Here is a 12,832-nt window from a genome sequence, read left to right on the forward strand (position 1 = left end):
TGAGTTTACGGCCGTAAACTCATGGCTATGGTGTGTTTGTGTGCTTCAAGGTCTTATATCACTTAAGGAAGTAAGCTAGACTCAAATCTAGGGCATAGGAAGTGACTAGGGCTCCATATGGATCTTAGGTAGGAGTTCACGGATGTAAACATAGAGTTTACGGCCGTAAACTCATATTTTACCCTTCATTTCATGTTTTGTTGTTTCTAGGTTAAGCTTACAAGTTTCTAGTCATTTATACAAGCCATAGAGGGAAGTTAGGGCACCATTTGACCCCTTTAGGGCGTTTATGGCCAAAGGACCAATTCCTTGGGGGTTTACAGTCGTAAACTCTATAAGGACTTGATTTCTTTGATGTTTAAGGTCCCTACTTCGATGGTGGTTGATTCTATGTTGAGTTCTAGGCATAAGGAAGGAAGAAAGGGCAACTTCGCACCCTTTAAGGGAGTTTACGGCCTAAGAACATTCATTGGTCGTAAACTCTCATTCATCCTTGATTCATGGTGTTTTCTAAGTCCAAAACATGCTAATCCTAGTTTACAATGAGTGAGGATAGGAATACGTATGATTTTGGAGCTTGAAGGGGGGTGTTTCTTGATCCAATCCGAGTTGTAGAGAGAGAGAGAGAGAGAGTTCTAAGAGTGGAAAAAAGTGGAATGGAGGACCACTCATACCTTATATAGGGTGACTTTACTGCCCAAGTGTGTTTACTGCCCGAGGTTACCGCCGGAGTTACCGCCCGGAGTTTACTTCCCAGAGTTTACCGCTCGGAGTTTACCACCGTAAACTCCATGTTTACGTCCGTAAACTCCATCTTATGGAGTTTATGGCATGGTTTTTGATGTTAAGACTTTAGTGGCGGTTTTCTAACACTTGATCCTTAAGTGTAGTCGGCTTGGAATACTAATCGGATTTTAATTTGGGCTAAAAGGTGGCGGAAATGAATTTGATTTTTAAATGAAGTTATAGACTGTTGTAATTATATATACGAAATATTCGGGTTGTCACACCAAAGTTCATATTTCTGATACGAGATGCTTTGATAAGACTTTATCATAATCATACACATTTCCTTAGATAGCTCACATGTGTATCTAAACAATTATGAAGAGGGATGTCGTAATCATAATGTTTAGACCTGTTGCCATTCTCTCTAGTCCATGTGAGTGTGCCGGTTAACCACACACGCTCCACTAACGACTTTGAGAATGCAAATATCACAATTGCTATCTACTTAATATCTACTTAGTGAAAGTGTTTCCTCACCATCATTTTCATGAATCGGAGAGAAACCTTATGACAGTTAGATTTTATGGTATATGTGTTCATATCCATGTGAATTTGTCAAAGCTATAATCACAAGACAAGGTTAGTTTCAAATCCAAACTCATATAGACTGAACTTGCTCAACCTTATTTTCTTGCCACCTAGCAGCAAAAGGGCCTACCATGTCTTCCAAGTTGTTATGCATATAACTCATATGCATATTCAATTTTAACTAAAATGGGCACATAAAAAAAGAATATGTCAACACGATAGGTTACAAACCGCAAGTCGTGTGCTAGTGATTAACAACATGTTTTATTCTTGATTATCTTGAAACTTTTCAAGATCCTTAAGACTCCCACTATCCTCTTGACATATAAGATTCTCTTGTCAAGAACCATTCATTGACAAACAAATATTCAAGGGTTAGTGCGGATTCTTATCAAGATAAACACTTCACATAATTGGTCTTAGTTGGTCTTTGTCTTTTCCAAGACATCACTACATACCAATTTCGAATGTACAAGAGTAGAAAACATTTTATTCTACATTGGATAAGTGTTATAAACCTTCTTAAGATTATGTCACTTAAGGCACAATCTTGGAGTATGACTGTAAGATTTGATTTTGGAATGAAGTATGACTCATCTTCTTAACTTAACCATTTCACCCATTCACGATTCCTCTTCTTAGCCATACAACTACACTAAGATATCTTTAGAGGATCAATTGTGACATGGTTTTTCATAATCATTAAGATGATCATAAAACATGATACTAAAGTACTCTCCCATCTTTTTAGAATCGAGAAACTTTTATCTTTCTGCCTAATTTGATTCTTCTCATTTGTCCTGCCATACATTGAAACTTTTCCAATGTTTCAGAATTATACTTAAACTTGTAAGCATAATCATATTTACTAAACTTTAGTAAATCATGACGAATGGTAATATTGTTCTTCGTGGTGGACCTAACCAGCGCACAACAAAATGTACCCGATCCCATTATCCTTCACTTGACTCACATATACATGTGAACAAGGAATTAGTGTTAATTTTCCAAAGGTAAAAATTCTCATTCATCACACAATACTAGTTGCATGATTCCAAGTTTCTATCCAACTGAAACTTGGGTGATGAGAATCTTTTGTTATTTGGTAAATTTTGACACTACCACAAACGAAAGAATTAAATTCATATTGCTAACACGGAAACATGCAAACATCAATTTCACAAATGCGATTGCAAGGAGATGTGATATAAAATAAAATAATTTTATTATAAAATGCGGAAAAACTTTACTTACAATGCAATTACAAGTGAAAACTATGCTATCACATATTTCCTAGCAATCTGTCATAACTCCTAAACATTAGCTCAAAAATCTGATCTTCGAACCATGTGATTAAAATCCATCCTCATGATCAGATTCAGCATAATCTTACTTTTGAGCTTCCTTCCTTTTGCTTGATCCTACAAAACATCAAAATGCAACCCTGTGACATCATGTATTAATAATCAACAATTAGGAACTTAATAGAGCTAGAGAGTATAGTTACCCGAAGCAGAGTCATACATTTTATCTCTACATTCTTTCAGATCTTTCAGGTAGTCAGGGCAGCTTCACTTCCAATGTCCCTTCTCTTGACAGTAAAAAACATACAGACTCTTTGGGAATGGTAAACGGGACTATCATAGACTTAGGGGGTGTTTGTTTTTTCTCTGCAGATCTGCGTGGGCTCTTCTGTCTGCGCCGCGCAGACCACGCACAGACATATGCCCTTGCAGACTATTTGTTTTTCGGAAGTGCACAACCCTAAAAACATCTGCGCGAGGTCTTCGTGGAACAGACATGGAACAGTGTCTTCCAGGGTCTTTAGAGGTCTTTTAAACGTAAACAAAAAAAACATTGATTCTTCTTAACACATTCACGTCTTCCCTCTTCACCCAAAAACCCTCTATCTTTCATCAAAGAACCCTACATCAGAGACGACCAGTCCCTCTTCCGACGCCGGCTATACCCTTCAACGTTGATGCTAGTGAAAGCCTGCACGTCATCGCCTGAGATCGAAGTTCTCGCCATCGTTGGAGTTCTACTCGTCGTCGTCGTCACTCACCACACAATCACCAACCTTGCCGACCTCTACTACCATTGGTATATCTTTTTCTAAAAATCATCTGAATCTATTTCCTTGAAAATCTATTTTCTCTTCTAGGGTTTATTGGTTAAGCTGAAATATGAAATCATATGTCTATATTTGCTGAAGTCCCTTCTGTAACTTGAAATCACATGTTTATATTTGCTGAAATCACTTATGTAATCTCCTCCAGCAAATCCCACATCCGGACAGCTCCGCCTCTCCGCCAGTGCATTGGTAAGTTTCTCTTCACATTCTGATTTTGTGTTGGTGAAATCGATTATCCTTGCTGAAAATATGGGTTTAATTTGTGAACTACTAATTATATTGCCTTTAAATTGTAGTATTCTGATTTTGTGTTGTTGGCCCTTAAAATTGTTGTTATTAACATACACAATTAGGGATTCTTTTTTGTTGATGAGTTCTAAAGATGGCTAAATTATTGTTAATGATGTAGGAATTTTTGATGTCGATGTTGGTAGTATGGTGGATGTATGGTGGCAACAAATGAAGAACAGATTCAATCTTGTTTTTTTAAAAAATTGTATGGTTGGGATCCAATTGATTCTGTTTCCAAGCACATCAACGAAATTGAAGATATTGGAAATCGGTTCTAGTTTATGTAAATGCTAGTTTGTATAAATGAGATGTAATTTTTACTGATTTGATTCTATATGCTTGAAAATGGTATGTTGCAATTGGTTATAATTTATGTAAATATTGAGATTGTGAAATCGCAGATTATCATCTCTTTGAAGTGGAACAAATGAATGCTAGTAATTATAATGCTTCGTGTAGCTTGTAGAATTCTTGTGGTTTTGATGCTAATTTTCTCATTGCAGGTTTGGGTCTTATTTGATTGTCCCTCCTGTTCATAAAAAATATTGTAGTTCTCTTCAACTGGTTCAGTTTTTTGTTGTACTATTCATTTGATTAAAAAATATTCACCATAATTGATGTTATTCTTTCTATACTTATGTATGTGGATCGACTTAAAAAGTTCCTGTCAGATGAATAGTTTTATTGTACACATGCATGGTTTATTTTAATATATAATGCATAAACCCAAAAATAGCAATAATGTTTTACTAAGAAAAATTTTTAGTGGTACAATGTTACGATTGTATAGAGATGTTGGTTGTATTAATTTAATTTAAGTATTGTAAAACTATAATTAATGAAATAGACTTTTATGTTTTATAAAAATTAATTTTTTATATAGTTCGCAGACGTTAAAAAACAAACAGTCTTCTTTTTACAGACTGCAGATGTTTAGTCCACCTCTTCTACTACAGATGTCTACAGATGTGGTCCGCAGACTGCAAACATTTTGCCTCTAAAAAAACAAACAACACCTTAGCCTTTCTCTCTACCATTTGGTCAATCGGGTTAACCATGGCCAATCTCTTTGCATTGGAAAGAGAAATTTTTTCTGGACTTCCAATGTTAACATTGTCAATGTCCATAGAAGCTTGAGAAGTAGATCTTCTAATCATGTTTTCTTTATCAGTGCACCAATTCATTGTTGATTCAGCAACAACATGCAAATATGCAAGATCATTAAGGGTCATGTCGTGATCTGTCACATAGTAGTCCTTAATGAAGTCACTATATGACTCGGGAAGTGACTGAAGAACCCAGTCAATAGCCAACTTCCTTGGGACAACGACTCCCAACATTCTTAACCTGTCAATGTGTGACATCTCTAAGACATGAGTACACATAGGTCTTCCATCTTTGTGTTTCATTTCAAGTAGGGCTTGAGTGATCTTGAACTTTTTAAGTCTTCGAGCTTGTGGTTCAGGGAGAATAATTGGAGGAGGAGGAAAAAGTGAAGTATGATTTCCATTTCCATGATCCAATCGTGGAACATTATCTTAAATTGGGAAGCTTGTTCCAATAGATTTGGGTAGACCATAGTTGTATGAACTAGACTCTACAAGGGAGAAATTCAAAGTTAGTTGATTTAAGTCCTTAATATAACACCCAATTTGAAATATTAAGGCTAGGGCCCAACACAATATTTTATAACTTGGAAGAGGGATATTGTAATCCAAGCTACAAAATATTTGAAGCTAGGTAAATGACGATTTACCAACTTCCACCATGAAAAATGAGTCATAAGGTTTTAAATGAATAGAAATTCCTAGATCCTTTGAGATACATTGAACTATTCAATGACATGTTTAAATCTCGATTGTGCCCTTCAATTTTGTGACTGGGATGCCGAGGATCACAAACAAGGAGTGAATAACCATGCAAATTAGCTTGATACACTCAATGTTACAACCACCTAATCAATGTGTCGGTTAACCACACAAACTCCATTAATTTATGATTAACATCAAGTTACCCTTTTCCATGCATTGTCAGTCCTAGATTAGTGTGTCGGTTAACCACATACGCTCCACTAACGACTTAACAAAGGTGAAAAGTGCAATTTAATGGGTTAGCACCAAATTCACATTTTCCTAAAGTAACTAAGATTGGGAATTTAATAAAGTTTAGTTACTTTATATTTATAATTATACTTTTAATGAAGGGAAAATTATAGTCCTATCCTACCAGTTCGGCTAACGACCCTCCACTAATCAAGGAAGCGGTGGGTGAGAGTGTACACCCATTAAACTGTTATTTTATAGGCAATAACCTTATATCCCCCTTATAGACTGGCTTCGTGAATGAGTCCTACTAACGGTAAGATTGACTTTAATCTTATACATATATATATATATATATATATATATATATATATATATATATATATATATATAATATTAACTATTAATATTATAATAGTATAAGGGTCAAATTTTAAGTATTAAAATTCTAAGGGTTTGGAACTAAATGTGTCAAAGGAAGACTATACATTTACAAATTCCAAAACTTGAGGGCAGGTTTTGAACAATTCAAAAAAAAACTTTTGGAATCCATAACATATGATTTTAATATGGATTTTAATGGAAAGACTCTTGAAAATCCATAACTGGAGGACAAGTTATGGAGGTCATAAAACAATTTATGAAAAGAGACTCTTCAAGTTTATAACCTATGACTTTAATAACTCTTTTAAAGGAAAAACTTTTGGTTTTCCATAACTTGAGGACAAGTTATGCAATCCATTAAAGTCCATTTAGATCATATAATAAACTAACAAACATGTCAAGAAAGAATCATGATCTAGATTAAACTCATATGAACAAGACAATTCAAATCAAACAATTTTCATGTAATTCGCCTAACCATTAAACTAAAACAAAACATGAAACTTTTGACAATTATCTTTTGAATTGGATTAGAATGATCATTACCACATAAAAAACATATTTATAAGTTCAAAAACAGCTTAGGGTAATGATTCTCGTCCAATTCCAGCCTTCAAACTCAAAAGTATGCTGTCAGGGACTCCAACTCGTCGAGTGCATGAACAAACTCGACGAGTTGGATGAAATTACACATGGACTCATCGAGTCACTCTATGGACTCATCGAGTCCCCTGTCTAAACAACAAACAAAGTCGATTTTCAAGCAACAGCATCAAGTATAATTTAAAATAGCTATAGGCTCTGATACCATTGTAGGGTTTTGAGCATTCTAACACTCCTATGGTGTACATGCAACCCTATGTGCTTTGGATCTATGTTTTCTCTATTCTACATGCTTACATTCAAAATTCCAAAGCATCATCCTAACTAGCATACAATGGAGTATCTATACTATAAAAGTCTAGTTAGATGGCATATATTTTGGTGAAGCTTGAAGTCTTGAACCTTTAAGAGCTTAGTGCCCCAAGTGTTGCACCTCAAATGGTTCACACAACACCACCAACAATTGGAATAACTTGTGAAGAAGAATACTTTCACCAAAAATCGGCTATCCCTCTTTGTGTATCCAATAGTGCGAATTTCATGAACTAGAGGGGTCCTTATATAGTGTGGCTTAACTAGGGTTACACCACGTAAACCTTAATGTGCTTGACTGTGACATCCCCATTTTCACGGCCAGAAAAGACTGATTTTGTTTATGCTTTGTTTAAAAATCAGAGTAATATTTTAAATAAAAGTGTTACGAAATTTGTCCCAAAACAATATATGATAAAGATTTATCAAAAGCATTTCCGTAGAAATGTATTTCATTAAAAAGACTTGGCATGTCATGTTTGATACAGATCATAAGCATAAACAATACAATATAGGCCTTACTACATTATTCCGTATTTACAGGCCTAAAATCCATTAATCTCTCATCCCAAGACATCACATCTATGCTCATGCGCCACTATCTGTAATACAAGATACTGAGTGGGTCAGGCTTGGGAGCCTGGTGAGCACATAGGGTTTTCAACCCACAATAAATAAGTTTATTAACTTTATCAAACCAAACAAACCCAATTATCCGTTCCCGTTATCCTCACTTTACGTCCCTAAAACATCTAACACAAGGGACCTAGTCTAAGTACTATCATCGGGATGGACACTACTGCTAAGGGGATTCCTCAGCAATAAATGTCCTTAAGGCAACCATGTGGGGGATGGAGTACATCTGGTGAGCACACAGTTCAAATAAACACACAGTTCAAATAAACACCTACAGGTTGCGATCCTGCTAGTGTTCCACTGGACTGTCTAGAATAATCTGTGGTCGTCATCTATACAATGCTAGATGACTGGATCATCAATAACATCTATAATGAGGCCTCTCATTATTTTATTTGGTCACACAAAAACTATTACATTTACCCATGTTTTACCCAACACATTTTGTAGATATAAAATACATATATAGTTTAAATCATTTAAAACATGTATAAAATCGTTGATCCAGCATAGATAGCAAGTATACAGATAATATGCACACACATCACGTAATTTATATAAAATACTTCATATCTATGTGTAAGATGAAAGTAACTATGCACTCACTTGATTAGGTGGTGACTCGGTACTTGAACATCACTTCGTTATCTCAAAACAATTTTTTCCTTGACCAAAACCTAGTATTAATACCACTAGAGTTTAGTTTTAACATTAATCGCGACTAATTAATAGTCTAGCTATTATTACTATTATATAAGCGTTAAATAACACTCAATATAACTCATAATAATAGCCCAAATAATTATTTTAAGGTCCTAATAATGTTACTATAATTAAATAAAAGCTATATTAAATATAGTATAGGCGTAACTCACTTATAACAAGTTTTTATTAAAAACCAGGCTTCGCTGGAGCAGCGTTTCCGAGCCGAAAGCTTTTCTTCTCGGAGCCGTCGGGCGCTCCGGGGCTTTCTTCTCACGATAGGGAGGTTCCCTAGACTTGGGAGGGGTTTAGGGAGGTTAGAGAGAGAAAGAAAGGTTTGAAGGTGTGAGGAAATTATGAAGAGTTCATCTCTTATTTATAGGAATTGTATAGTAAAGTAGTCTCTAAGCTTTGTCCGTAACTTTTGCATACGAGCTCCGTTTTTGTCTGTCTTTTTACCGTTGAGTTCCTATTAATGAGATTTTCAACTTTCATTTAGACCTCGTTGGCTAATGCTCATTCTATCTCGGATTTACAAAACTGTATCGAATTCGTCGTGCTCGAGAAGTAGAGACTAAGCTTCGTCCATAACTTTCGCATACGAGCTCCGTTTTTGTTTGTCTTTTTACTGTTGAGTTCCTATTAATGAGATCTTCAACTCTCATTTAGACCTCGTTGGCTAATTCTCATTCTATCTCCGATTTACAAAACTGTATCGAATTCGTCGCGCTCGAAAAGTAGGGACTAAGCTTCATCCACAAATTCCGCATACGAGCTCTATTATCGACGTTCTTTATATCCACATGTTGGTATTTACGAGTACTACATCTTTCGTTTAGATCGCTAACGCTAAATCTCGCTCTATCGTAAATTCACTATTTATGCCTCCCGGTATCGTGTCGGTTTCGTCACGAAACTTCGACGGGTCATAACTTCTTCGTTATAACTCGAATTTCGACGCTCTTTATATGTACGGAAACCTTGTAACATATACTAAAACTTGGTTGAGATTATTTATTCTTAATAATCTTTTGTCGAAAAGTCGTTTTCGACCCCTATTGCCTCTAAATTGACTAGCCCGGATCTACGGACGTTACATTGACCTTCCATATTCTTCATGCTCCAGGGGTTAAAACCTCCATGGAGTATCCATGGGTTACCACATGGGTTAAGCCCAACATGAAGAACTATGGATCATAAGCCCACATATATAAGAATGAATGATTTACATAATCAATCCTCATATATTTAATTAGTCTCTTTTGATTACAAAATTAATTCCAAATTAATTCTTGATCAATACTAATTAAATAATATGATTTCATATTAATATATTAGAACTTATAATATATTAACAAATCATAAGTATCCTTTTTCTTATAATATATTAATATATTAGATCATGCTACTCTCGGGTCAAGTACATACCAATTATAGTTATGGGCTTAGACATCTAATCCAATAGAAGCTTGGGTGGATGCGCTGCGATCAAGCTGGGCCTTTCCCTTTCGAACCGGAAGTAACTGAAACCATAACAATAAAAATGTAAGCATAAAGATTAGTGAGTTCCCTAAAATACCACATACCATACATTCAAACAACAAAGATCTAGTTTTTAAGTCTCAAAGGGATAGAAGTGCATCTATTTCCACTTAATTTAGTAAGTCCAAGCCTCCAACCTTTAGATCTGAATCAATATGATGTTTAGCTGGATAAAGTTTCAAACTTTATCCATAACAAGGTCACAAACTTTCAAGATCTAAACGTTAAGCACTAAAGTGACCCAAAGCTCATAACACCCAAAACTAGCTAGATCTAACAAATATATCATCATGATTCAAGCTTTATACCTCTAGAAGAAAGATCAAGGTGAACAAAGTCTGGATCTACAAGCTATAATGCAACTAAAACTTCTCTAATGAGATCATTCTTCTCCAAGATGCACCAAGAACACTCCAAAGCACTTAATACCACCTTCTTTTGCTCATAAGGTTCAAACTAGGGTTAGGGTTTCAAGAGAGGGTGTTAGAGAGGTGGATGTTGAGAATATAATGTTTTTGGGAAAATTAAAGAGCTTAAATAGGACTCAAACCACGAAAATAGCGTTTAGGAACTGATTGCGTACGTCCAGCATACTCCTGCTATGCCCAGCATACCAGGGATACCTAGTACGCCCAACGTAATTCCTGTACTGCCATCGTACTGGAATAACCCCAAAACATTCCTAACTTCTAACGATCATAACTTATTCATTCCAACTCCGTTTTCGATGATCTTTATATCCATGAAAAGGTATTGAAGAGCTCTACAACCCTATCTAATTACTTTTGACTTAAAACACCTCAAATTAAAATCATTAATTCATGAAAGTCCCAGACCACCATTTTTACCATTATACCCTTGGGCTCCAAAACACAAACTGAACTCTTGGATCACATAATGTACATTACCCTCATCCAAATGGGTCTAAATCTCTCTTTCCCTAAAACTCGTAGCCTTATGATAATTGATCTTCAGGCCACGACCCTGAACTATGGAACGAATCGAAACAGTGTGTTACATGATTTATCGCATATTAAAGTTGAATTAGATAGGTTGTTTTATGATCCGTTTTTTGGGCCTATTGAGGATCAAAATTTATTGCTTCCGCTATCCTTTTAGAGTTGCTTAAGGATCCTCAAAACGTATCTCTAACAACACCTATTATCAATTTATCTCATAAGGTTCAAACAATGGATTTATGATGCGTTAACCTATTGTTTGTATGATTGATGGTATAAATATAATAAATATGAATAACGAAACATATTTTATTTAAGAAAATTTAACCACCTGTCTGTCTGTCTGTCTCTCTCTCTCCTAAAACCCATCATCTGCAAACCAATTAAACCCATCATCTAGATATGTTCCTGAACATCACTATACATCCATCGATCATATGTTCCTGAACATCAATATACTTCTTGTTGTGATGTCGAACCAGAAAATGAGAGAAAGTAAGGGAAGCCACCGGAGCAGCCTCCCTCTCACCACCACTGTCTGCGACGACAATCACCAATCGCTGCCTCTGCCCCCGATTTCCTTCTTCAGATTAAACCAAGCACCGATGGTGTCCTCCATGGGATCGACAAAAATTAACTACATCTTCTTCTCTCTCTTGAATCGGAAAACGCTTCAACCTTTTTCACCATGGCATATATCCTCGCTATTAACGCCTCCATCCTCTCAGACTTCGACGCCACTTGTTCTGTTTCCAACTGCATCCCTTTATGATACGAGCCCTCTTTCACCTCTAATTGCACCGATTCAAATCTTCGTCTCATCTAACGTGACATCTCCTGCAAGTTTCCGCTTATAAACCTCAATTTCCGGCTGTAAATATTTTTAGTTTTATTTTGATTTTTTGGGGGGAGATTTGAATCGGCCATTATTTTGTGAGGTTTCTTTCATCTATTGCGAGATGTTGACATACAGGCGGTAGGTGCTCTTGACAGATATTTTTTTGGTTGTATACAAGTCAAAGTTTGCTCTCTCTCTCTCTCTCTCTCTCAAAGTCTGCTCTCTCTCTCTCTCTCTCTCTCTCTCTCTCTCTCTCTCTCTCTCTCTCTCTCTCCTTCAGTCGTATGAGTCGAGTGTATAACCAACGTGTCACCATCTCTCATCTTATCTTCAGATGAGTTTTGAGTTTTGATTATTACATATGATTATTGTTTTCCTGTCATGAATTTGCTTCAAAATTGGATAATTTTATCTAAATTTAGGGGAAGAATAATAAACAAAGAAAGGCGATGCAATTGTGAAACGGAAAGTTTCAATCGGAGGCATCAATGCTACTCTCTATCGTAAATTCAATCAAAATCCTGACAGTTGTATTTCTCTAAGATTTCTTCTAATTTTAGGTCTTTTTCTCTGATTGTCTTTGACAAGAATAGAACGGCAGAGATGTGAAGGGTTTAGAGGTTATTGGTGGTGGAGACATAGCTATTGTGAATAATCGAAAAAAGGGGGATAGGGGTTGTCGACCAGATGCATCGAAGGAAGAATGGTTAAAACCCAATTGATTTCTTTAGATTAAAAAAGAAGAAGAAATAAGAAAACCCTCACCCATCCAAATAAGTAGCGGCCAAAGCTTTTTGATGTGTGTTTGTATATGAAACTAAAATAAAAAATAGAGCTTAATTTAATTTTGATTTTGGTTGTCTAAATGTATCTTTCAAAGCTTTGATCTTTGAATTTGTCAATGAATATATATATATATATATATATATATATATATATATATATATATATATAGAGAGAGAGACCCTTAATATATTAAATAAATAGATGATATATATTGTTTTTAAATAACAAAAAACTTTCATAAATGATCACTGTGGTAGTGCAATGACATAAATGCTTTTCTATTAAC

The 12,832-nt window shown here is 35.5% G+C and overlaps 1 long non-coding RNA gene across 1 annotated transcript; it reads right to left on the bottom strand.

Moving 5' to 3' along the window:
• Positions 1 to 2,560: 2,560 nt before the first annotated feature.
• LOC145047735 (uncharacterized) lies at positions 2,561 to 12,555 on the bottom strand. The gene is made up of 4 exons (XR_013682379.1): positions 11,254 to 12,555; positions 9,850 to 9,944; positions 2,825 to 3,692; positions 2,561 to 2,738 (listed from the first exon to the last, which is right to left on the bottom strand). It is a non-coding gene; the product is annotated as an uncharacterized LOC145047735 (long non-coding RNA).
• Positions 12,556 to 12,832: the final 277 nt, after the last annotated feature.

This window comes from Lactuca saligna, chromosome 5, assembly GCF_052625555.1.
Source record: "Lactuca saligna cultivar CGN05327 chromosome 5, ASM5262555v1, whole genome shotgun sequence".
NCBI classification, from domain to species: Eukaryota; Viridiplantae; Streptophyta; class Magnoliopsida; order Asterales; family Asteraceae; genus Lactuca; species Lactuca saligna.